This window comes from Ornithorhynchus anatinus, chromosome 1, assembly GCF_004115215.2.
Source record: "Ornithorhynchus anatinus isolate Pmale09 chromosome 1, mOrnAna1.pri.v4, whole genome shotgun sequence".
NCBI lineage: Eukaryota > Metazoa > Chordata > Mammalia > Monotremata > Ornithorhynchidae > Ornithorhynchus > Ornithorhynchus anatinus.
The window spans coordinates 58,237,645-58,262,968 of NC_041728.1; positions in this window are offsets into that span (position 1 = coordinate 58,237,645).

Here is a 25,324-nt window from a genome sequence, read left to right on the forward strand (position 1 = left end):
TCTGTTACAGTCTCCATTATCATTCAGCTGTTGACCATGATGCCGTCTGCTGTGAAAGCAGCAGTTGGGGGACCGTATCTTCCCTGGGCACTACACCAAGACAGTGGGTGGTATAGTTGTTCAGAACCCATCACAAAGGATAATAGCTAGGGGGAAAAACTGGCAAGGGTGGTGGAAAAACTCAGTCATTTTCTTAACAATAATAATGGTACTTGTTAAGTGCATACTATGTGCTATGGGCTGGAATAGATACAAGATAATCAGATTGAACACAGTCACAATGGAATAATAATAATGATGATGATATTCTTTAAGTGCTTACTATGTGCCGAGCACTGTTTTAAGCCCTGGGATAGATACAAGGTTATCAGGTTGTCCCACATGGGACTCACAGTCTTAATCCTCACTTTACAGATGAGGTAACTGAGGCACAGAGCTGTTAAGTGACATTTCCAAAGTTGCACCGCTTACAACTGGTGGAGCCGGGATTAGAACCCACAGTCTCTGACTCCCAAACCTGTGTTGTTTCCACTAAGCCACACTGCTTCTCTGAAAGAAGAGAAAGTATTTAATTCCCATTTTACAGATGAGGAAATGAGCCACAGATAAAGTCAATTGACTTGCCCAAGGTCACACAGCAGGAAACTGAGAGAGGAAGGATTAGAGCCCAGTTGGAGTTCTCCTCGGTTGAGACTTTAAACTTATTTTGTCTAAATGTCTTATCACTCCTGATGAATCTGTCTCCAATTCTTTCTCCCTACTTAGACTTTCAGATTGTGAGCCCCATGAGAAACAAGGGCCATATTTAATTCCCAGCTATGTATTTTTTCCCAGAGCTTAGTACAGTGCTCTCTTCTATGCCCACTCCTATTACTTGCTCCTAGTCCTGTTCTCTGTACTGCTTTTCTTTTCCAACCACAGGGCTACACTTTCACAGTATCTCCAAATAATACAACTCCAAAAGTTGCCTGGCCCAGAATACAGCTCAAGAAGAAGCTTCATACAACGGGAAAGAAGTGTAGCCGAGTGGGCAATGCATGGACCAGGGAGTCAGAGAGCCTGAATTCTAACCTTGGCTCTGCCACAAACCACCTATGTGACCTTGAGCAAGTCACTTAACTTTTCTAGGCCTCAGTTCCCACATCTGCAAAATAGGGATTCAATATCTGTTTCCCTCCTACTTTATACTTTGAGCTCCATGCAGGTCCTGTTTGCTTAGTACAGTACTTGGCAAATTGTGAGCACTTAACAAATACCAAAATTATTATTACTATTATAAATAGAGATTTTTCTGCCTAAAGGAGATATAACCCTGCTTCAAGAAGAGATGGAGGAGTTAACGAGTGTCGGTAGATTTTCTCTTCTTCTGCTCCTGAGTGTGTATTGCTGAATCTGTGGGACCTCTGGACAGGGCAATTGGGCTCCGTTTCAATACCTATAATCAAAAGTGCACTGCTAGAGTGCCCATCCATCTGAAAACCTTGTTTGTCTAAGAAATCCTGAGGTGTAGAAGCTTGAAGGACTGTATTTTTCAACTCAGAGTAGTGGCCTCACTGGGTGGCTGGAATTCCACCCAGTAATCACTTAGAATTAGTAGCGCAGCTCCATCCACTTAATTTAACTATTATTATTATTTTAAATATATGTCAGTATTTTAATTATATCTAGTTTAATGTACATGAATATTTTAGCGTGCTTCATTTCATTAATGAAAAAGCACTTAAGATTAAATTGTATAGCCTGTGCTTCTATATTTCTAAAATAGATTTATAGCCATCAAATAGCCGCTGCGGTTTTGCTATTGTTCTGAAATTTTTAATTCATTATGTTCATGCAGAAAAAGAAATCCATAGTAAATATCCCATTTGATCGTATCTGCTCAATTGCATGTGATAACTACTAACTGCTGCTCTTTGGGATCCAAGACAGCAAAAGGCAGAGTTGACCTGTCTCCAACAAACAGGTCCTAAAGACAAATAAGGGCCCAAGGCTATCATTCAAATGCCACTCATTCCCATCGCCTCAGCCCAGGCATGTCAAATATCAGAGTTGCAGCAGTCACGGCCCTCTCTTTCCTGTCCTATGGGTTGGGGTTGAGCAGGTCTTTATAATCAGTGTGGAAGTCTCAGCTGCTTCTACACACTGCATGTCTACTGGGGCCACATTCTAAGAAAATGAACCTGGGTCCAGTAATTCAAATTAGTTCCACACTCAAAAATCAGGAATCAGAGGAAAAATGGTGAAACTTTGGCTTCATCTATTTGGATGTTTTGGGTGAAAGCTTTGGGTTTTATTTTATATTTTTTTGAGGGGGAAGGTGTTCTGAAATATTAAGATGAGGCCAAATACATTTCTTTGCCTGAATTATCCAGGTAAAGGGCATATGTCGACCCACTTTTGACATCATTACATCACTTTTGTCAAAATAAATTAACTGGCAAGAATAAAGTGCATATGATGGTCTGGTGCAAAGAATACTGGGATGTGAAGGTTGTTTGGGCTGCCTGTGGGGTAATAGCCTCAACTTTGTTCTGTTCCTAGCCTCGCATGTCAGAAGTGTCCCCTACCAGAGTTCCATCCCCAGACCTTACCTCCAATTGGCCTGGCACCATAACATAACCAGACTGATTGGCTGTCAAATTCTGGTTTGGAATTGCAGAGGCCCAAATTTCATCCCAATTCTGACTCAGGTTTTATGGGCCTCAATTCCTGCCTTTGTAAAATTAGGATAATAATACTTGCACCTCTCAACCTCATAAGATTAAATTTGATGTCAGGCAGTCACAGGTATTTATTTAGCGCTATGTGCAGAGCTCTGTACTAAGTGCTTTGGTGAGTACACCAGAATTAGCAGACACCTTCCCTGATCATAATGAGTTTATGGGTCAAAAGACTTTGAGTCTTAACAATGATAGTGGTATTTGTTAAGCCCTTACCATGTGCCATCTATTGTACTAAGTGCTGGGGTAAGTACAAATGGGACTCACAGTCTAAGGATGAGGGAGAACAGATCTTGAATCTCCATTTTGCAGATTAGGGAACTGAAGCACAGAATAGTTAAGTAATTTACCAAATTCACACAGCAGTTAGGGACAGAACTGGGATTAGAAGCTAGGTCCTCTGATTACCAAGTCCATGTTCTTTCCATTAGGCCACAGTGCTTTTCATTTAATTCCACATGTCCTTATGATAATCCTCTAGCCCTAAGGCATCTAGACTCCTTAACTGAAAACAGACACTGAATCTTGCATCATACTAAAATACAAAGGGGTGATATCATGTCCACCACCAAGTAACAGGAGAGGTTCAGACAGGAAGACCTTATTACCTTATTTAGAAAATGGAGGTGCTATGTTATGCATTACTGAATGCTATCCATTTATAACCAGGATGCTGGATTGAGAATTTCAGATGAATATAGCAATATCTCTTTTCACTGTTACACTAGGACACCCAATCAACTCTTGAATCATGAGGTGAAATTGGAAAAACAATAGTAAGGAGGGCAGAGGAAGCATTTTAATGTTCCAGTAAGACAAAGCCTCAGGTTTTATTGCATCCCTGCTGAAAACTGGAAATTATTTGCCACAAATAAACCAACACTGTAATCAAAAAGGAAGAGGCCCTTTTCAAGCATTAGACAAGAAGGCACAGTAAAAAACAAACATGATATCCCAGCAAAAGGATAATCTTGGGTGTACAACGTGGTCAGAACTGCAAGTCCCACATTAGTCTTTTAGTTCTTTCTCTCTCTCTCTCTTTCTCATATATACACATACATACGTGACTATCACCATTGGGTGGCATCTTGAAGCACAAAGGAAAACTGTATAACTGCTCATTACTTTTCTCCTGGCTCAATCAATCAATGGTATTATTGAAGGTATTTGTGAAGAGCACCGTGTTTCAACTCTTCTGGAGTTGATGTGAGACATTTTCTGTATCTGAAATTTGCTTCGCAGACCCAAAAGAACTAAGTAAGGTCTTTAAAGCATCATTTAAATCGATGGATGGATCACTGTTTGTTAAATTTTGTGACATGAAGAGAGATGCATTCAAATATTTGCATTTATTCCTATATTTTAAGACTCATAATCAAATCAGGACAGGTCATACCCTTACAGTTTCAGTGCTTTTAAGTGTCCTTGTGCTTAAGTAATTCTGTTACTGGGCTCTTAGTTGGTATTTTTCAGTATATACCTTTTGACACAAATGCTTCTTGTGATTTTGTTAAATAACGACACTCTACGGTACTTCTGACAGGAAGACAGAACTCTGCCCCAGACCTGTACACCTTTCGCTCTCCAGTTTAAATTTCATTTAGAAACAAAGAACAAGGAGTTCAGATTTAAAAGGCCTGAGGTATGATATAGGAAGCAAGACTCCTTTGACATGCATTAAAACAGATTCAGCCCGACATGAAGCCCTTTCTCATGGCAGGAATGTGGGTCTCTCTCAGCTCCCCAACCCCCTCCTGATTTTTCCCTCTGCTACTCAATGCAAAGTTGTTCATTTTCTTTCAGGGTGGCTTCCAGGAGAGTGGAATCTGCAACATATACTCTGTGTAGGTACAGCTAGGTACAGCTAGGTAAAGAGAAGCAGCATAGGACCATTTGGGTGAGAAATTTAAACCAAATGTTGTTCCACCCCCTATTTTAAGCTTTTGGTGGAGGACTTCCTAGCTGCCCCACAATATAATAAAAATAATAATAATAATAGTAATGTTAGTATTTGTTAAGTGCTTACTATGTGCTGAGAAATGTTCTAAGCACTGGGGTAGATATAGGGCAATCAGGTTGTCCCATGTGGGGCTGAGAGTCTTCAGTCCCATTTTACAGATGAGGTAACTGAGGCCCAGAGAAGTTAAGTGTCTTGCCCAAGGTAACACAGCAGACAAGTGGTGGAGCCTGGATTAGAACCCACGTCCTCTGACTCCCGAGCCCGTGCTCTTACCACTAAGCCATGCTGCTGAGCCATGGTGCCCATCCCCTGATGTGTATGTAAGGGAAGATCCATCAAGCTCCTTATGGGCAAGGACTGCACCTCCCAAGCACTGTGTTTTCCCAAGTTCTTTGAACAGTGCTCTGTAATAATAATAATTATCGTATCTGTTAAGTGCTTACTATGTGCAAGGTACTGTAATAAGCACTGGGGTGTATACAAGCAAATTGGGTTGGACACAGTCCCTGACCCGCATGGGGCTCACAGCTTCAATCCTCATTCTACAGATGAGGCAACTGAGGCCCAGAGAAGTAAAGTGACTTGCCTAAGACCACACAGCAGAGAAGTGGCGGAGCAGGAATTAGAACCCATGACCTGCTGACTCTCAGGCCCGTTCTCTATCCACTGCGCCATGCTGCTCCTCCAGTGTTCAATGAATACTTTGCAGGCAAGGATCGTGTTTACCAACTCTGTTGTATTGTACTTTCCCAAGTACTTAGACAGTGTTCTGCACAAGTAAGAATTCAATAAAAACCATTGATTGATGGATGAGAATTATACTCAACAGTGCCCATTTGTGAGCAGGGAGCCATTCTCCACAAAACACAAGCATTTCCTGAAATTGCCCATGTCCGTTTACAACAGATCACTCCTCTCAGCTTCACATGAGGAGGGGAGCTGTGGTAGGGGAGAAGAGGAGATAAAAAAAAAAAAAAACGGAGCTGGCTTTATTTCAGTAGTTTCGCTCACATCTCAAGCATGCTGTAAGTTTCCAGATATTATAATACAGTAAGACCCTACCCATAAATTGTACTCTATAAGAGAGTACAATATGAGAAGCAGCATGACCTAATGGAAAGAGCAGGGGCTGGAAATCCTCGCTCTGCCAAATCCCTGCCATGTTACTCTGTCCAAGTCCCTTAACTTCTCTGTGCCTCAGTTTCCTCAACTGTAAAATGGGGATTAAATACCTATTCTCCCTTCTACTTGGACTGTAAGCCCCATGGGGGACAGGGACTGTATCCAACCTAACTTGTATCTACCCCAGCTCTTAGGACTTGGCACAAAGTAAGTGCTTAGCAAATACCATAACTGTATTAGAGGAACAACAAGATGAAGGACTTAAAGCCCTGAATTAAGAAACCTCAGAAAACCTCCATCACCAGTAGTCTATAACCCCTATTAGTGGTATCCATGGCACCCTCATATTCTGTGGCAGAAAACAGTGATAGCTTCCAGAGCCTGTGCTTTATCAATCACTCAATTGCATTAATTGAGTGCTTACTGTGTACAGAACACAGTACTAAGTACTTGGAAGAATACAATGCAAGAGAATTAGCAGACACATTCCCTGCCTACAAGGTGCTTTTCATTTTGGGGACAATCTGGAGAAAGGGGGAGCCAAACCACACTCAACCTGCTTGTTCAAAAAATGAAAAGCTTGAAGATGCTCCTGAGTCCTTCTCGACAACTGAAGGGATCTAAACAGGAAAACAGGAAGAGGAGATGGCAAGCATGCCCTTGCCCTGAGTATTATCGATTCACTTGCAAACAGCTGGCGTTTTTGAAGTGTCCATGTCTTATCAGAAAATATATTGGCCACTTACTATGCTCAACTAGGAGGTTCATATTTCTCTTTCCAAGGAGACCGAACAAAAAAAGTGCATTATATCTGAATTAGAATCCTTGGAGTCCAGACAACCTGGAAACCCTCCAAACTATGACATATTTCAAGATGGAAAGGATTTTTTTTTCTTTCTAATCCTTTATCCAATTAAGAAATCTCTGTAGCCAAACCCATGGAATTTAAAGCGAAGTGGGTTGTTTTGTCCCAGTAGAGTGGGAGTGCCCAATGGGTAGGGATTGCACCTACTAACTCAATTGTATCAGCACTTGGAACAGTTCCTGACATATAGTAAGCTTGTAACAAATACTATAATTATCAATTATTATCATTACTTTCCAAAATCCGTAGCACAGTACTTTGCACACAAGCGCTAAGTAAATACCACTGATTTGTTGACTAACTGCAACCTACAAAGGCACGGAAACAGTAAACAAATGGGAAGTATGACCGGTTCCCATCATTTCCAATTATGCAATCATATTTACTGAGCGCTTACTATGTGCAGAGCACTGCACAGAGAGCTAGGGAAAGTACAGTACAGCAATAAAGAGAGACAATCCCTGTCCACAACAAGCTCGCAGTCTAGAGGGACCTAGAGGAATCCATGGGGTTCTGTCAATTACTCTGCAAGGAGAGATTTCCAAGTGGACACCTATTCAGTTTATTCACCTTGGCATGGAGGATGTGGGCTCAGGGTCCCAAAGAAATACCACCCTTTTCTGCGCTCTTCCTTTCTCTGGGCATTAGGGTGGATATGATCCTGCTCATGCATTATTGATAGGCCCAAAAGCCTGCCAAGCAAGTCTGCTTTTGTGTGCGTGTGACAGACAGAAAAGGGTACAAGGATGGCACCTCTCACAGCTCGGGGCCCTGCTTTCATTAGGAACATTTTTTTGCCTGTTCTCCAAGGGCAGCCTCTGTCAGTGACTGCCACACAGTAAAAAAAAATATGGCTTTGAAGTCCAGTGAATAGAAACAAAATGAATTAGCGTTCAGGTGTTCTTGCAACCTGATTACAAAGGCTCAATTCAGTGGCGTCCTTCACACCTTTCCACTTGTCCCTGCATAATCCCTACACATCTTTGTGGCTCTCTGCCTCCCTCCCCTTCTCTCCAACCCCTCCCCTCCCATCTCCCTCCCCAGTCCCTTTATTTTCTAATGCTTGCAGGTCCTCCAGGAAGACAGAAGCACTTACAGTTGTTGAGTGATTAAATATTTATAATCAGGGCAATGAGTGAGGTGTTGAATAATAAATGCTAAGGTTGAGGCGGCCTTAGATAATTTCTGAAGATTTCTTCATCCTCGGCCTCTTTGATTCTAAGGCAAAAATCCTTTTAATTAACAAAAACTTTTTTTTTTCTGCAGCTGTGACAGTTGATAGTCCTTTATCACTGTTTTGTTCGTGAACCTTGACCCAGTCACAGTTCCAGAGCTGTCATTAAAATCTCGATAGACATGCATAAAATGTGTTGATTGTTGATTGCCGCTCTCCAGCTTGTTTGCCACACTGCTATGTGGGACCATAGCCCAACCACACATTTCATATAATAAGCAGTCAGTATAGTTGTTTTAGAACATCCAAGAGTAGCATTAATCCTAGAAATCCCGATTACCCAATGCACACGCTCTTCAGGGGATCCCAGGACTTTAACTGATGAATCTATTCTCATGCGCTCTTCTTGTACTGCTGGTGAGTTTAGGTAGCAGAAAAGACAAATTCATTTATGTTTGCCAAAACACAGATTTTCACGGCACACTTTGGACTGGAAGCAGATGGCAGATTTAGGGACCATTCATCCAACAGCATCTGGATACAGCAGGGCATGGCACTGGAAGCAAGGGTCAGTGCGTGTGATGGGCACTGGATATGGTGAGTCCTATAGCCAGAATTTTCTTCATTTGGGGGTTCAGCACAAATGCCACCCCTATTTTACAGGAAAAACCCTCTAGACTGTAAACTTGTTGTGGGCAGGGGACATGTTTGTTTATCGTTATACTGTCCTCTCCCAAGAGCTTAGTACAGTGCTCTGCACACAGTAAGTGTTCAATAAATATGATTGAATGAATGAGGAGAATGAAGCCTGAGGTAATCTCTGATCTAGAGGCTGTTCATGGCCAGGACAGGTAAAGGGCTTCCTTGGAGGTTGCAGTCCACTTTGGGGAGTTGTGGGGAATAAGACGATTGGGTTGATTCTGGCTTCTCTCGGGGCTGTCCAAGACAGCCAGAGGCCTGCTGGTTCATTAGTCTTAATTTGGAGGCAGGCCACGGTGACTGGGGCAACTCTGTAGTCCTAAGGCAGCCCTATTCTATCACTCAATCAGTGGCATTCATTGAGCACTTAGGGCAGCCCTATACCATCACTCAATCAGTGGTATTTATTGAGCACTTACTGTGTGCACAGCACTGTATTAAGAGCTTGGGAAAGTGCACTACTACAGAGTTAGTAGACATGATCCCTGCCCACATGGAATTTATGGTCTACAAGGGCAGACTATTCTGTTCCAGGAAATCCCAAAGCTGGCTTGACAGTGGGGTCACAGATCACAGACAAGAAAAGTGGGGAAGCAGCATGGCCTAGTGGATAAAGCACAGGCCTGGAAGTCAGTGAACCTGGATTTGAATCCTGGCTCCATCACTTTCCTGCTGTGAGACCTTAGACAAATCACTTCAGTCAATCATATTTAGTAAGTGCTTAATACGCGTAGAGCACCATACTAAGTTCTTGGTAGAGTACAACAATTAGACATTCCCTGCTCACAAGCTTATAGGTTAGAGGGGGAGACAGACAACAACATAAATAAAGAAATTACAGATACATACATAAATGCTGTGGGGCTGGGATGAGGGATGAATAAGGGTAGCAATTCTTGGCAATGGAAAAGAGAGTAGAAGAGGAAAGGAGGGCTTAGTCGAGAAAGGTCTCGTGGAGGAATTGTGCTTTCAATAAGATTTTGAAGGGGCAGAGAGTAATTGTCTCCATGCCTCAGTTTCCTCAACTGCGACTGGCAATTAAATATCTGTTCTCCACCTACTTAGACTGTGCTCCCTATGTAATAATAATAATAATAATAATAAGGTTGGTATTTTTTTAAGTGCTTCTATGTGCAGAGCACTGTTCTAAGGCCTGGGGTAGATATAGGGTAATCAGGTTGTCCCACATTAGGCTCACAGTTTTAATCCCCATTTTACAGTTGAGGTAACTGAGACACAGAGAAGTTAAGGGACTTGCCTACAGTCACACAGCTGACAAGTGGCAGAGCCAGGATTCAAACCCATGATCTCTGACTTCCAAGCCCATGCTCTTTCCACTGAGCCATGCTGCTTCTCTGTCCCTATGTGGGACAGGAACTTCATCTGGCATGAAAAACTTGTATCTACCCAAAGGTTTAGTGCTTGACACATAGTAAGCCCTTAACAAATACCATTAAAAAAATTAAAAATTCCTGGTTTTCACTGGAATGGGGCACCCTCATAGTCTTCTAGCATTCCAATAGTCTGAGGCCTCAGAAAGATAAGGCAATTATCTCCCTCTGAACTATGAGTTCCTTGTGGACAGGGAATGAGTCTACCAACTGTCATTTTGTCCTCTCCCAAGTGCTTACTACAGTGTTCACCACACAATAGGTGCTCAATAAATACCATTGATTGATGGTTGGATTTGCCCATCCTGGAATGGAGTCACCCATAAGGGATGGTGGATGAGCTCTCATCCTGAGACTTGAGGTCTGAAAATCTGAAAGAAGGAATTGATTATAGTGCTTGTAGATTAAGCAGCACCACTCACAAGCTTTCTCATCCCTGCCAGGCATGTTCTCATTAAAGCAGAGAATGCAATAAACAAGAAGGTGAGCAGGAGTACAGCACACTGAGAAGTGCCTTGCACTTGGACTGTAACTGGCATGCACTTCTCAATGTTCCATGGCCTTTAAAAGATTTTCTTTTAATGGTATTTGTTAAACACTTACTATGTGCCAGGACTGTACTAAGAGCTGGGGTAGATACAAGCTAATCAGGTTGGACACAGTCCCTGTACCACATGGGGCTCACAGTCTTAATCACTGTGGCTTGGTGACAAGAGCATAAGCTTGGGAGTCAGAGGTTGTGGGTTCTAATCCCAGCTCCACCACTTGTCTGCTGTGTGACTTCGGGCAAGTCACTTAACTGTGCCTCAGTTATCTCATCTGTAAAATGGGGATCAAGACTGTGAGCCCCAGGTGGGACAACCTGATGTCGTTGTATCTACCCCAGTGTTGAACAGTGCTTGGCACATCGTAAGCACTTAATGAATACCATATTATTATCCACTAATCAGTCAATCAGTGGTATTGGTTGAGTGCTTACTGTGTGAGAGAGTAGGATACAGCAAAGTTGGTAAATGACTCAAGAAGTTTGGAAAAAAATTGTAGGAAGGAGATGGGGCCATAACTGGAGGGAACTGTGGTGTCAAGGGGGAGTTGGGGGGGGGGGGGCGGGGCGTGGAGATAGGGGATACATAACCATGTTTGAAAGAGGTGGGGAAGAAGCTTTTGAAAAGTGAACAGTTGAAGATGGCAGTCAAGGAGGGAAGGTGGGGAGCGAGTGTTTTTAGAGGTATGAAGGGAAGGGGTCAGAAGCACAGATGGAAGGGATAGATTTAGAGAGGGGGCGAGACATCTCATCTTGAATTACTGTAGGGAATATAGGGACAGTCGAGGGTGGTGGAGGAGGTGCATCTTCCCCTCTTCAAAGCCCTGAGAGCTCACCTCCTCCAGGAGACCTTCCCAGACTGAGCCCTCCCTTTCCCTCTGCTCCTCCTCCCCTCCTTATTGACCCTACTCCCTCCCGCTGCTCTACCCCCTTCCCCACCCCACAGCACTTGTGTATATTTGTAAATATTTATTACTCTATTTATTTTGTTAATGATGTGTATATATCTATGATTCTATTTACCTATTTTGATGGTATTGATGCCTGTCTACTTGTTTTGTTGTCTGTCACCCCCTTCTAGACTGTGAGCCCATTGTTGGGTAGGGATTGTCTCTGTTGCCCAATTGTACTTTCCAAGCGCTCAGTACAGTGCTCTGCACACAGTAAGCACTCAATAAATATGATGGAATGAATGAATCCCGGCTCCACCACTTGTCAGCTGTGTGACTTTGGACAAGTCACTTAACTTCTCTGTGTCTCAGTTACCTAATCTGTAAAATGGGGATTAAGACTGTGAGCCCCACGTGGGACAACCCGATTACCTTGTATCTACCCCTTCGCTTAGAACAGTCCTTGGCACAAAGTAAGGGCTTAACAAATACCATCATTATTATTATTATCCAGTGAAGGGACTTACTCAAGGTCACCTAGCGGACAAGTTGTGGAGCCGAGATTAGAACCCAGGTCCTTCTGACTCCCAGGCTCATTACTCTATCCACTAGGCACACTACTTCTCAAGGAGAGACTGTTACTGGACTTCCCTAAAAGACCATCAAATTGGAAAAAGATTCATATTCCACTCACTTCTTTCTAAAAGACCATTTAGAAGACAGTAAGCAGAAGATGGAGAGCCATTGTAGAAGAAGACTTCAGATCCCCAGACAGACGTGAGTTTAGGGAGTAGTTTGGAGAAGCGGCAATGCCTCGTTGAAGGAACATGGGCCTGAGAGTCAGAGGACCTAGGTTCTAATCCAGACTCTGTCACTTGCCTGATGTGTGACGTTGGGTAAGCTATTTAAATTCCCCAAGCCCCAACTGCCTCATCTATAAAATGGGAATTAAATATCTGTTCTCCCTCCACCTTAGAATGTGAACCCTTATAGGTCAGGGCTGTGACTGACTTACCTGGTAACTTTCATAGTGCTTACTACAGTATTTGCGACATAATTGCTTAACAAATGAGAGAATTATTAGTTTCTATCTTGATCAGTTGAAGGATTACAGATTTGCTGAGAGCTACAAACTTCTAGAGAAGATAAAATTGGTAGTGCTATCCACCTGCAAACTATGGTCAGAGCACATAGCCTAGCTGTTTCTTTAGTGAGAAACACTAAGCTAACGTGTAATTTAATAAACTATTTACTAATGTGTAATTGGTTAAACTGTGTAGAAAAATCAAAGACATTGACATCATTTTGTCAATGATTGTTAGTTATCAAGAATGTTGAAATTAAGATAATCACAGGCAGGGAAGATAACAGGAGTGCTATTTACAGGAAGCCATAAATAGAATTTCTGACCAAAAGAGGTTCTTTTCTTAGAGCATTTTCAATTGCTCTTCTGGTGAGTTTGGATAGGATTTTTCAGTGGCTCTTAGGCATTTTCAGTTATACCCAGTCATGTGGATAGGATCTTACTATCAAAAGCACCAACTTAAAATGCACTCACTTATTTTGTAATGTGTGGTTCCACTTTGGATAGAAAGCTGATAGGGATTTGGGGAAATGTATTCCAACCACCATGCTTTCTAGATCGAAAGGGATAGAATCCTGGAAAAAAAAGTATTTTGTTGTTACCCTTAATGATCTGACAACATACCTTTTCGAGAAAATTAAAACTATCACATGTGATTTCCCTAAAATCTCCCCTGCTGCTCTCCAGCCCCTGCCTTGTGCCCCTTATTTGAATCCTTGTGCCCCTTCTTTGAATCCCCCACATTTCCTAGCAGTATTTCAAGTGATCTCCTGCTTCTTCTCAAACTCTAACCAGCTCCACCTGCTCCTCCCATTCCCATCTCTTTGCACCTTATAAAAGCACTTGCCTCTTCCCTTCTTCCCTCCCTGACCACCATCTTCCACTGTTCCTCCCCAATAGCTTCTTCCCTACTGTTTTCAAACATGCTCATGTATCCCTAATCTAAAATACAACAAAAACCCCTCCTTTGACCCTATGGCTCCCTCCAGTTATCACCTCATTTTCCTCCTGCCATTCCTCTCCAAACACCTTAAGGGAGTTGTCTACATCTGGTACCTCAACTTTGTTTCCACCAATTATTTCCTTGATCCCTTCCAATTGGGCTCCTACCCTATTCACACGATGGAGACTGCCCTCTCAAAGGTCACCAATGATTCCCTTCTTGCCAAATCCAATTGCCTTTACTCCTCTCTAAGCCTCCTCCACTCCTCACTTGCTTTTGCCACTGTGGACCCCGACTCCTCTTCTCCTGGAAACATTATCTAACCTCGGCTTTATTGAGACCTTCCCCTCCTGGTTCTATTCCTGTGTTTCTGGCTGATCAATTTCAGTCCCTTTTTGCAGGCACCTCCTACCCCCTGACTGCAGGAGCCCCTCAAGACTCATTTCTGGTTTCCCTTCTATTCCTCACCTACACCCACTGCCTCAGAAACCTCATTCACTCTCATCCCTTCAACTACCATTTCTATTTGGATGATTCATTCCCAAAACTTAGGTATGAAGTAGTGTGGTGTCGTGGATAGAGCACAGGCCTGGGAGTCAGAAGGCCATGTGTTCTAATTCTGTCTCTGCCACCTGTTTGCTGTGACCTTGGGCAAGTCACTTCCCTTCTCTGGGCCTCAGTTACCTCATCTGTGAAATGGGATTTGAGACTATGAGCCCCATGTGGGACAGAGACTGTGTCCAACTTAATTTGCCTGTATCCAGCACTTAGTACAGTGTCTAGGACATAAGTGCTTAAATACTGCATTTATTATTATTACATCTCCAGCCTTGACATTCCTCCTTTTCTGTAGTCTCATATTTCCTCCTGTCTTCAGGACACTTCTACTTGGATGCAGTGATCCATCACCTCAAACTTAACATCTCTAAAACAGAACTCCGCATCTTCCTCCTGTCCTCTCCCTGACTTTGCTACAACGGTAGACAAAACCACCATCCTCCCTGTCTCACGAGGCCATAACCTTGGCGTTATTCTCAACTCATCTCTCTCACTGAACCCACATATTTAATCTGTCACCAAATATTTTCAGTTCTACCTTCACAATATTGTTTAAATCCCCCCTTCCCTTTTCATCCAAACTGCTATCATGTTGACCAAGGCACTTATCCTATCCTGTCTTTACTACTATATCAGTATCCTTGCTGATCTCCCATCTACAGTCTCTCCCCACTCCAGTCCATATTTCACTCCGCTATCTGGATCATTTTTCTAAAAAGGTTCAATCCATGTTTCCCCACTCAAGATCTTGACCACCGCTTTCTGGAAACATTATCCAATGTCCTTTCCTGTTTATCTTCCTATCTCCTCAGCTGCCCATTCTCAGTCTCTTTCAGTCTCCTCCTCTGCCTCCCACCTCCTATTAGTTCATAACATTGTTAGAATCCACTTTATCGTCTCCATCCAAATTGCTACAACATTAATACAAACACATATCCTAACCCTCCTTGATTACTGTAGCAGCCTCCTTGCTGACCACCTTGCCCCTTATCGCTCCCCACTCCAATGCATACTTCACTCTGCTGCCCAGGTCATTTTCATACAAAACCGTAGGGTTCACATTACCCCACTTCTGCAGCACCTCCAGTGGTTGCATGAAACAGAATCTCCTTACAGTAGATTTTAAAGCACTCAATCAACTTGCCTCTTCCCATTTTATCTCACTGTTTTCCTATTATGGCCCAGCTAAGTTACTGTACCACGATCACATCTATCTCACCTCCGACCTCTCACCCATGTCCTACCTCTAGCCTAAAATACCCTCCCTCTCCATATCCCACAGACATTCACTCCCTTCCCCATCATCCTCATTTTCACTTTATTCATCATTCCCATGATGCATCAACTAGAACTTGCTACCATCTGTGAAAAGTTAGGTTACGAACAATGGGCCATTGGCAGCCAGCTAACACTGAAGCATTGCTTGGCACATACATCTTCATTGGACAGGTTGTAGGAGGATCATGGATCATGTAAGATACTCAAACACTTGCTCTACAGAGAAAAGAAAGAGAGAAAGCTTGAATAAGGTGGATAGAAGTAACATTTTAAAGACATAATGAAACCTTAAATGATGTGGCACAGCCATGGACAGCTGGAAACAGAAGCAGAAGAGAGAAGAGGGAAAAAAGGGGTTGGCCTCATGGAAAGAGCATCATCCCGGGAGTCTGAAAACCTGGGCTCTAATCCCTGCTCTGCCACTTGCCTACTGTGAATCCTTGGGCAAGTCATGTAATGTCTATGGATTTCAGTTTCCTCATTTGTAAAATGGGGATTAAATACCTGTTATCTCTCCTACCTAGTCTGTGAGCCCTGTGCGGAACACGGTTTGGATCTGACCTGTTAACTTGTATCTATCCCAGATCTTAGAACAGTGCTTGGCACATATTAAATGCTTCATAAATATCAGCATTATCATTATTTTCTAAAGTCTATTGAGATGACAAATATTATGATCATGACAAGATAGATATTTCTTCTAAATACAGCAATTAGAAATGGACTGACTCTCTTTGAACATTAGCTTTGGGGTAATCCCAATAACAAAATGGAAAACTGAAAAGAACATTAGGCACTGTGGGTAGCAAATATAACTGTTTTTGAGGAAATCTTGATGTGCATATGGTACTCTTACCAAACACTGATAAAAAATCTCATTGGTAGTATCATCTAAACTCAAAGAATAGCTCTACACAAAACCAGATACACACACACACATATGTAAATTTATCACCAATTCCCAGACTGCTGCTAGGTATGGCGGTTAAGATACTGGGGCCACTGAAGAGTATTACACAGGAAGCCCAGGAAGGAAAAATGAGTACACTCTAACAGAAGGAACTGGGTAAATATGAAAAATGCTTCACTGGAAGATTAATCCTTCCTGTAGTCCACTGTTAAAGTAATAAAAGGTTTATGATTCATTTCTTCCATTATAATGGAGGAGGCAATTAGTAATTACTAGATTTATAGTATTTGTTGTGTTAACTCAACCAATAAAATATACAGCAAAACTGCTTTTTTGAAGCACACTTGGTGTAAAGTAATGTTCTTGAAGCATTAAAAATGCAATCTTCCGCACTACACTTCACTTATTATTACAGAAAGAAGGATGAGTCTATGGCATCTAGTGAGGTATTATGAATGCAAATGCTTGCTTCATTTTGTTGCCTTTCGTTCATTTCAGGGAGAGGTAAAACAATCCAGCGAAGGTAATGGAATTCCATCCCAAAACTTCAGCTGCCCAGCTAATGCCCTTTGGTTTTATTAGGTTAAAGATGCTTTCCGAATCCAATGACCCTATCCAGGTTCCTGCATGCTCTGAATGATGGGAGAAATTATTAAATTTAACCCCAATTCAGTAGCTATTATTATACCTTACTTCTTCTGTTTCTGACATTGTAACTCATTGATTCCTGGAGGCTAGTTTGGCTGTGGGTGATTTCCTTATCACTGACGGAAAATTGTCACTTTTCAATGAATCAGTGGTATTTATTGGGTTCTGAGTGCAGATTGCCATCCTAAACACTTAGGAGAGTACAGTAGAATAGGTAGACACAATCCCTACCCTTGCCTGCCCTCACAGGCAATGTATGAATTTGTCCAAGAACAACATGAACCTATTGGCACTAGTCCCTGTCTAACGATAGATACACTTGTTTCCATCCCCGAGTCAGGCAAGTAGTATCCACAGTGAGGCCACCAGAAAAAAGAGCACAGGCTTGGGAGTCCGAGGACATGGATTCTAATCCCAGTTCCACCACTTGTCTGCTGTGTGACTTTGGGCAAGCCATTTAACTTCTCTGTGCCTCAGTTACCTCATCTGTATAATAGGGATGAACAATGTGAGACCCGCATGGGACAACCTGTCAACTTTATATCTACCCCAGCCCTTAGAAAGGTGCTCAGCACATAATAAGTGCTTAATAAATAACATAATTATTATTGTTCATTATTATTTGGTAACTTGGAGGGGGGTAGAGTGGGAAGAGGCAAGGGAAATAATGAGGACCGCCTGTCCTGTTGACATGGACCAGGAATTCACCCTCCAGAGAGGAGACTCTCTTGCTAGACCTTCACAGCCTCCCAGAGGTGATAGGGCTGACCGGTACCCTAAACTCCTCTCTAGACTGTAAGCTCATTGTGGGCAGGGAAGGTGTCTAGATGTCTGTTTATTGTTATATCGTACTCTCCCAAGTGCTTAGTACAGTGCTTTGCACATAGGAAGGGCTCAATAAATGCGATTGAATGACTGAAAGATGCAGGAGCCCCTGTGCAGAATGTGCCACTCCTATCCAGTTCTGTTACTCCATTAGTGCTCTCATTCGGGTTCAATAAAATAGTGTTAAGCAAAGGAGCACTTAGCAAAGTGGAGTTTCCCATAGAAAATAACGTCAGGTGCATTAGTGCATTCCCCAAAGCAAAAACAATTGATGAAAACAATACAATATCTTTTAAAATGGCAATGAAAGGCTTACAACATGAACCAAGTAGCATAATGAAAGTATGTTATCCACAAAATAAGATGTCAAATTTAATGTGTACATATGAAAATATTTCATTTTTAAAGTGTTATCTTTCATATTCTACTCAGAAAAATGATGCCTTGGTCTAACAAACTGACACTCTGTCATCAGATATACTAAATCAAAATGGGCTTTAATCACTCTAATCAACTCAGTCAAAAACTTTAAAGATTGAAAAGGAGGGAAGGGAGGTGTTTAAACCTAAGAAAACTTTGAAATGTTATCTTCAAGTATGAGAATGATATAAAAATATAGCATTAAAATTCAAGAATGTTATCATGAAAAGAACACAAAAAGAAGAATTGTTATAGTGGGGAATTGTGGTAATTACCAAAGAGACATGAGTATGTGAAGAAAAATGAAAGGGGCAGTTTTATTCTCCTTAAAATGCAAAATATCTCATCATTATTGTCTTTTGTTTGTCATATTTTTCAAGGAAATCTTCAGAACAGTGAGTCATGTTAGGTAAGAACAGTCAACCATAGGAGTCTGGCTTTATGACATTACGAAAAGTTGATTTTTACGTTTCCTTGTTTGTTTCTCATAGTTATGGAAGAAGAGGAATGCAATTTAAATGACAAACTTCCTCTGATCTTATTTCCCTTGCTTAAAGTCCAATACATTGGGAGCACTGAAATGAGTATGCCCTTCAATGCTTATCTACACATACAGGCATGTTGTGCAATTATAGAAAAAAACATAAAAGACTAATAATAGTATTTGTTAAGTACTTACTATGTGCCAAGCACTGTGCTAAGCTCTGGGATAGATATAAGACAAACTAGTACCATGTTAGAAAAGCACTTCTAAAATATGTCCCTCAAAAAAAGCAATGTCACTGTGTCCAAAAGCCTTATTAAAATATGGTTAATGCTCAATGATCTGTACTAATTGAGTGGAGCAGAGTTGCAGATAAAACCAAACAGTGAAAGATGAGGGGTTGGCTTCTGGTGTGTAATGGGGAATGGAGTTCCTACAGAGAGGAAAAGAGAGGGATGCTAGTAGATGCATGACAATATGAGGACTGAGGGTGCCATATAGAGGGTGAAATTAGAGAAAAGGAGAGAGAGCATTAAAGTCTGAATTCTCAAAGGAAAAACTCATGCTCATTGCGCTATAAAAGACAGCTCACCTTATTATCGAAAACGGTTCCACAGAGAACACGTAAACAGCTCTCCAACTGCTCTACTTTATCTAGTGGGCGCTTACTGCCAATGACGAAGTCCTAGAAAACAGCCCATCCTCTAGCACTTGAGTTTTGCATTTTGCAATTGAGTTCCATTATTGGACAGGCCATACGGGAAGAAAGGAAGTCAGCCGGATCTCGAAGTCCTCTAGGGAGTCGTGGAGAGGTTGCAGGGCAAGCAGAAGAAAGCAGTTACCAGTGCATGGATGTAATCTGGGTAAAGTGGAGTCCACCATTGTCCCTTCCAAAGTGTGTCCCTAAACCCAGGCAATAATAATAATAATGATGGCATTTGTTAGGGATTTACTATGCGCTAAGCAGTGTCCCAAGCGCTGGGGTAAATACAAGTTACGTTGGATACAGTCGCTACCCCACATGGGGCTCACACTCAATCTCCATTTTACAGATGAGGTAACTGGGGCCCAGAGGAGTTAAGTGATTTGCCCAAAGTCACACAGCAGACAAGTAGCAGAGCTGGGATTAGAATCCAGGTCCTTCTGACTCCCAGACTTTTGCTCTATCCACTAAGCCACATTGGACCCCAGAGATAGAAAGATGGACATTTGGGACTGGCACTAAGGAAAGGCATTTTCCAGTGAGAGAATGTCGATTTCTCCTGGGTGAGGCTAAGATTTTCTCTTCTGGGTCTACTATGAGAGAGCAGAGTAGGTGGGGCAACCGAGCAGCAAGTGATCTGAGTAGTGGTTGCCTAATGAATGTGGTTATTCCAATTCCTGGGTTAGAAACTGCAAAGACTCCTCCAGAGTTGCTCCGCTTCCTCATAGTACACTGACAAGTGTCCATGAATTCTGGCACCTAGCAGAGAAAAGTACTGAACCAGGGCATGTAGGAATAAGCATCAACTCCATGGGGCAAAAGGAATGATTCCCTGACTATGCCCTTTTTTCCCCTACCCACAATCCCCTCTGAGACAACTGTGCACTTGGCTGTGCACCTCTTGAACACTTTGATACTCACCTCAGCCCCATAGCACGTACTTACATATCCTTGTACTTTACAATTTCATTTGTCCTTCTCTCCCTGTAGATTGCAAGCTCTTTGTCAGCAGTGATCATGTCTACCAACTCGAATATACTGTCATTTTCCAAGCACTCTGCCCATAGTAAGTGCTCAATAAATATCACTGATTGATGGATTAATATCCGCCATGGGGCTGACAGCAAGGTTCCAGATTGTGACTGTGAGCTCTCTTAGATTCCTCCCCCTCACCCCCATAAGATCGTTTTGTGCATGGAATGTGTCTATTGTTGTACTGTACTCTCCCAAGCACTTACTACAGTATTCTGCACAGGGTAAATGGTCAGTAAATACGACTGAATGAATTAATGAACTGTGAGCCCCTTGCGGGACAGGGACTGTGTCCACCTGATTATTGTGTATCTATCCCAGCACTTACACTAATGCTTGGCATATAGTAAGCGTTTTATTATTATTATTATTATTAATATTTCCAGAAGTCTGGATGGGGTAGCTAACCAGCTCTGCCCCTTGGAGCTGGAGAGGCAACAGAGATGGAGCCAACATGGCAGTTCCACTTTCAGGGAAACAGTATTGCTTAATGGAAAGATCATGGGCTTGGGAGTCAGGGGACATGAGTTCTAATATCGACGCTGCCACTTCTCTGCTGTTTGATCTTGGGGAAGCCACTTAACTTCTCTGTGCCTCAGTTACCTCATCTGTGAAATGGGAATTAAAACTGAAAGCCCCACGTGGGTTGTCCTGATTACCTTGTATCTACCCCAGCACTTATAACAGTGCTCAGCATATAATAAGTGTTTAACAAATACCACAATTGTTATTATTATTATTTAATCCAGCAGGCATAGGTTGCTGGTGGCACCTCTCTGGTCTCCATCAGTTGAGATGGTTCCTTCCCTTGGGTGGCTTCACTCCCAGCTAGGTCTCAATGTCTCCACCTCAATCCAGGTAAGCACCACCCCCTATAAGCATTACCTCCAATCCCTCCATCCCCAGTGCCTGGTTTCCAGGTCTGAATTTTACATCTTTTTCCCTGTGTACACCAAGGAACTCCATGATGGGACAAATAAACCTGGCCAGGGATGACTGAGCTTGGGAGACTCCCAAAAAACTTCCCCTCGCTATGAGGGAGGCCATACTCTCTCCTCAGCCGACCCAAGTACAGCCCTCTCATAACCACCACGCTTCCATCCCTGCCTTCTCCAGACCCTGGTCCCCAAGTCCAAATGGCTTATCTTCTGTCCTGGGCTCCCCAGGGTCCTCTGGAAGTCAACCAAGCCCCGGCACCTCTCCCCAACATCCCAGACTCCTGCCCCAGATGACCTGACAGCCCAGCCTTGGTTGAAGAGAAGTTTGGAGACCCACAAATCAAGTGTCTCCCTGACATTCTCAAATGCTAGAGAAAGAGGAGGAAAATCCCCCATCACTGAAGTAAAGTCAAGCCTATTAACAGACTCTTATTTCTACGAGTGAGGAAATAGACTGTTCAGGTTAAAATAAAGCTCAAGATGACTATTATGCATGAGCGGAGAAATGGGGGTGGATGTTACTCAGCATGCGCGTGGTAGCCATCTTGATAAGGAAGGTTAAGGCGGATATCACGTTCAATTTTGCAAGTGTTGGCCGTCTTAGGTAGGATGGACACATTGTACTAACTCCTCAAGCCACACTGAGGTGATCCTTAACTTTGCCTACCCCTCTGTAGCCAGTGATAAGTATTCTCAGCACTGGACACAGTAGCTGTGTAATGATTACTCCAGGAGCTCCAGTTCCTGTCCTGGAGCTTTCTAGCCCCACAATAAGCTCTTCTATGGGTGCCCTTAGTGATGCCGAGCTCTGCATATAGTAAGTGCTCAATAAATACCATTGATCAATTGATTGATTGATCTGGTACATGCCTCTGCCCAGCTCTGCCACTTGTCTGCTGTGTGACTTAATGAGCAAATTAATGGGCAAATGAGTTAACTTCTCTGTGCCTCAGTTACCTCATTTGTAAAATGGGGACTGAGACTATGAGCCTCATGTGGACATGGACTGTGACCAACACAATTTGCTTGTATCTACCCCTGTGCTTAGTCTAGTGCCTGGCAAGTAGTAAGTGCTTAACAAATGCCAAAAATAAATAAATAAATAAAATAAAGGGGTGAGACTCTTGGCCTCTGTATATATGGGGGTTTAGTCATCTCCTTCCCTGACCAGATTTTGGATGGCCCATCTCAGCCCCTCTGCTGCCTGGTGTCGGTGGATGGATGGCATGTATTCATTCAGTCATATTGATTGGGCACTTACTGTGCGCGAAGCATTGGACTAAGCACTTGGGAGAGTACAATACAACAATAAACAGACACATTCCCTGACCGCAATGAGCTTACAGGTGGGAGGATGGGGAGGACAAGAGCGATTTGGGTTCACCCTGACACCAGTGAGGCACAGAGTCACCATCTTGCTGCCAGCTTGGACTCTTCCCACGTGAAAGGGGTGAGGTGGCCCAAGTACTTCCTGCCCGCTTCCAACATAGCTTTTTAAAGGAGGCAGAGCTAATGGAATCGCTCTCATGGCACAAAATCCAATGGTGGCCACCTATGCTAGAGAGCCACATTTGATTCTAAAAAGAGCAATACGCATGTAATTCGCAAGTAATAATTTCCAAACCCCGATTTTATCCACTCAAGCAGAGAAAATGAAGCCATCCTAGCTGTTAAAATAATCTGCTTTACCTTACTGTATTTCAGTATACCGGTAGATTCCAGCTCCATAATCAGACCCGTAAATTTATTTATCTACATTCCATTTTTCTAGAATATTTCTCCTTAAGGGACCAGCAAAATAAATGATGATGACGACAATATTGACAACAAGCATTTTAACTGAGGGTTAAATTGTGTTAAAGTAAACAAAGAGAAGCTAAGGCCCTGAGTATCTTTGAACGTTAGTAAGGGTGTAAGGTACAAAAGGATAATGCATATTTGCTGGTGCACAGCTCAACTTGTGCATGTAAGGGGTGAGAGCTGGGACCATCCCCCACTCTCCATCACCCCTGCAGATAAAAGTGTTTCAAACTCATATATGACTCAACTGGCCCAGAAACTTTTAAACTGCACAGATAAATAGAACTCAATATTACCACTGTATATTAGTGCTTGTATTCATATTATAATTATTATAGTGATACATTTTCATTCCAATAACAACATATATCTGGTGCATATATGCACATTAAAATTACATTAGTGAAAAGTGCATAGGTAAAATCATTGATTAAACCTTGCATTTGGGGCTACATTTTGAAATTGCATACTTCATTTAAATTTTATGAACTACACAAGGGCCTTTAATATCTGTTCCCCTCATTTGTGTAGTTAACTGACAACTCATTAACAGCTCACTATGGATATTTGAAGACGTTACCTAAGCATACTCAATGCAAAAAAGGTGAGAGACTCTATATGCCTTAGTGTCATTGAACCTTTCCCATTCATGAAGCCCAATAAGAAAAATATTGGAAGATATTATCAAAGCAAACATACACTTTGACTAGGAATGGGCATATTCACTATAAATTCACATTTACAACCATCAGAAGGTTAAGTAATGTTTTAAGGAAAAAAAAGTCATAGTTAAGCTTTGAACTTGTGTGGCAGCATCAGCCCAATGCAAAATTAAAAGTGATGAATTATCCAGCCTTTATTTTCCACAGAGCTGCTGGGCACTGGATGAATTAATTGCCCCTTGATATTTCATCATTCTTTGATTCTGAAATGGAACTGTGTGAGGCACTAACCACATTACATTGAACCACACAGACTCCAGGTGGAAATACACTTCTTCTGAATACATACCTGCAAAACCTTTTTCATAAAAAAAAAAATGCAGATTTTCTACTGAGTTGAAGAAAAAAAAAACTGTATGAGCACATCTACCTTAATTAGTCGAACTAATTGGTGACCACTGTAAACATTTTGGCTTTAGAAATTGACATCCTTAAATGGAGAATCAAATGATTTACTGAATTCTCATTTTATAGATTAGAAAACTGCCAAGAAGTTGTGACTTACCCAATATCACAGTCTAAGGGAGGGAGAATAGGTGTTTTGTTATCATTTCACTGAAGAGGAAAATGAGGCACACCTAATGAACCAAGAGGACACTAAGTAAAGGCCTTGTCTGGTAGGCTCCATCATGATCTGAAATTACCTTGTGATTCCAGAAAGACATGGTAAGAAATCCAGGCGGATTTTGGCTAGGATTGTGCTGGCAATAGAGAACAATATGATTCCTTAGTAATTTCTACCTTAAGATCTCTCACCCCTTTCATCTTAAAGATGGAGAAGATGGGGATAAGAAGCAGCATGGGGATAAGAAGCAGCAGAGCTTAAAAGAAAGAATGTTGACCTAGAAGCCAGAAGACATGATATTTCATTCCAGCTCTATCACTTCTCTTCTGTGAGACTTAGGGCAAGTCACAATTTCTCTGTGCCTCAGTTTCCACTTCTGTAGAAGTGTGGATGATACCTGCTCTTTCCTCTTAGAGTTTGTGCTTCATGTGGGACAGGGACTTTATCCTATCTGTTTATTCCTGATCTATCCCAATTCTTATCAAATAACATAGTTATCATTTTTACAATGGCATCTTTGGATTCCTGTGGTCTTCCAATTATTGAAGAAGAGTCTAGGAAAATGTCTGAGTAGATCAGTGTCTTTCTACTTATAGAGTCGGTTGAAGATAATAATTATAACTAATACTACTATTACTGCTGCTATTACTGATAAAATAATAGTATATATTACTATTAATAATAACTGTCACGATTATTAAACTCTTACTATGGGCCAGGCACTGAACTAGGTGCTGGGGTGAATACAAGCAAATTGGGTTGGACAAAGTCCCTGTCCCACATGGGGCTCACAGTCTCAATCCCCATTTTAAAGATGAGATAACTGAGGCCCAGAAAAGTAAAATGATTTGCCCAAGGTCTTACAGCAGACAAGTGGCAGAGCCCGTATTTGAATCCAGAACGTTTTGACTCCCAGGGCTGTGGTCTATCCATTATGCCATGCTGCTTCTCTAGCACTTAATTATCTACCAAAACACTATGCTAAGTGTTATAGTAAATACAGTACCATCAGATAAGACACAATCCTTTTCGCATGCAGATCACAGCCT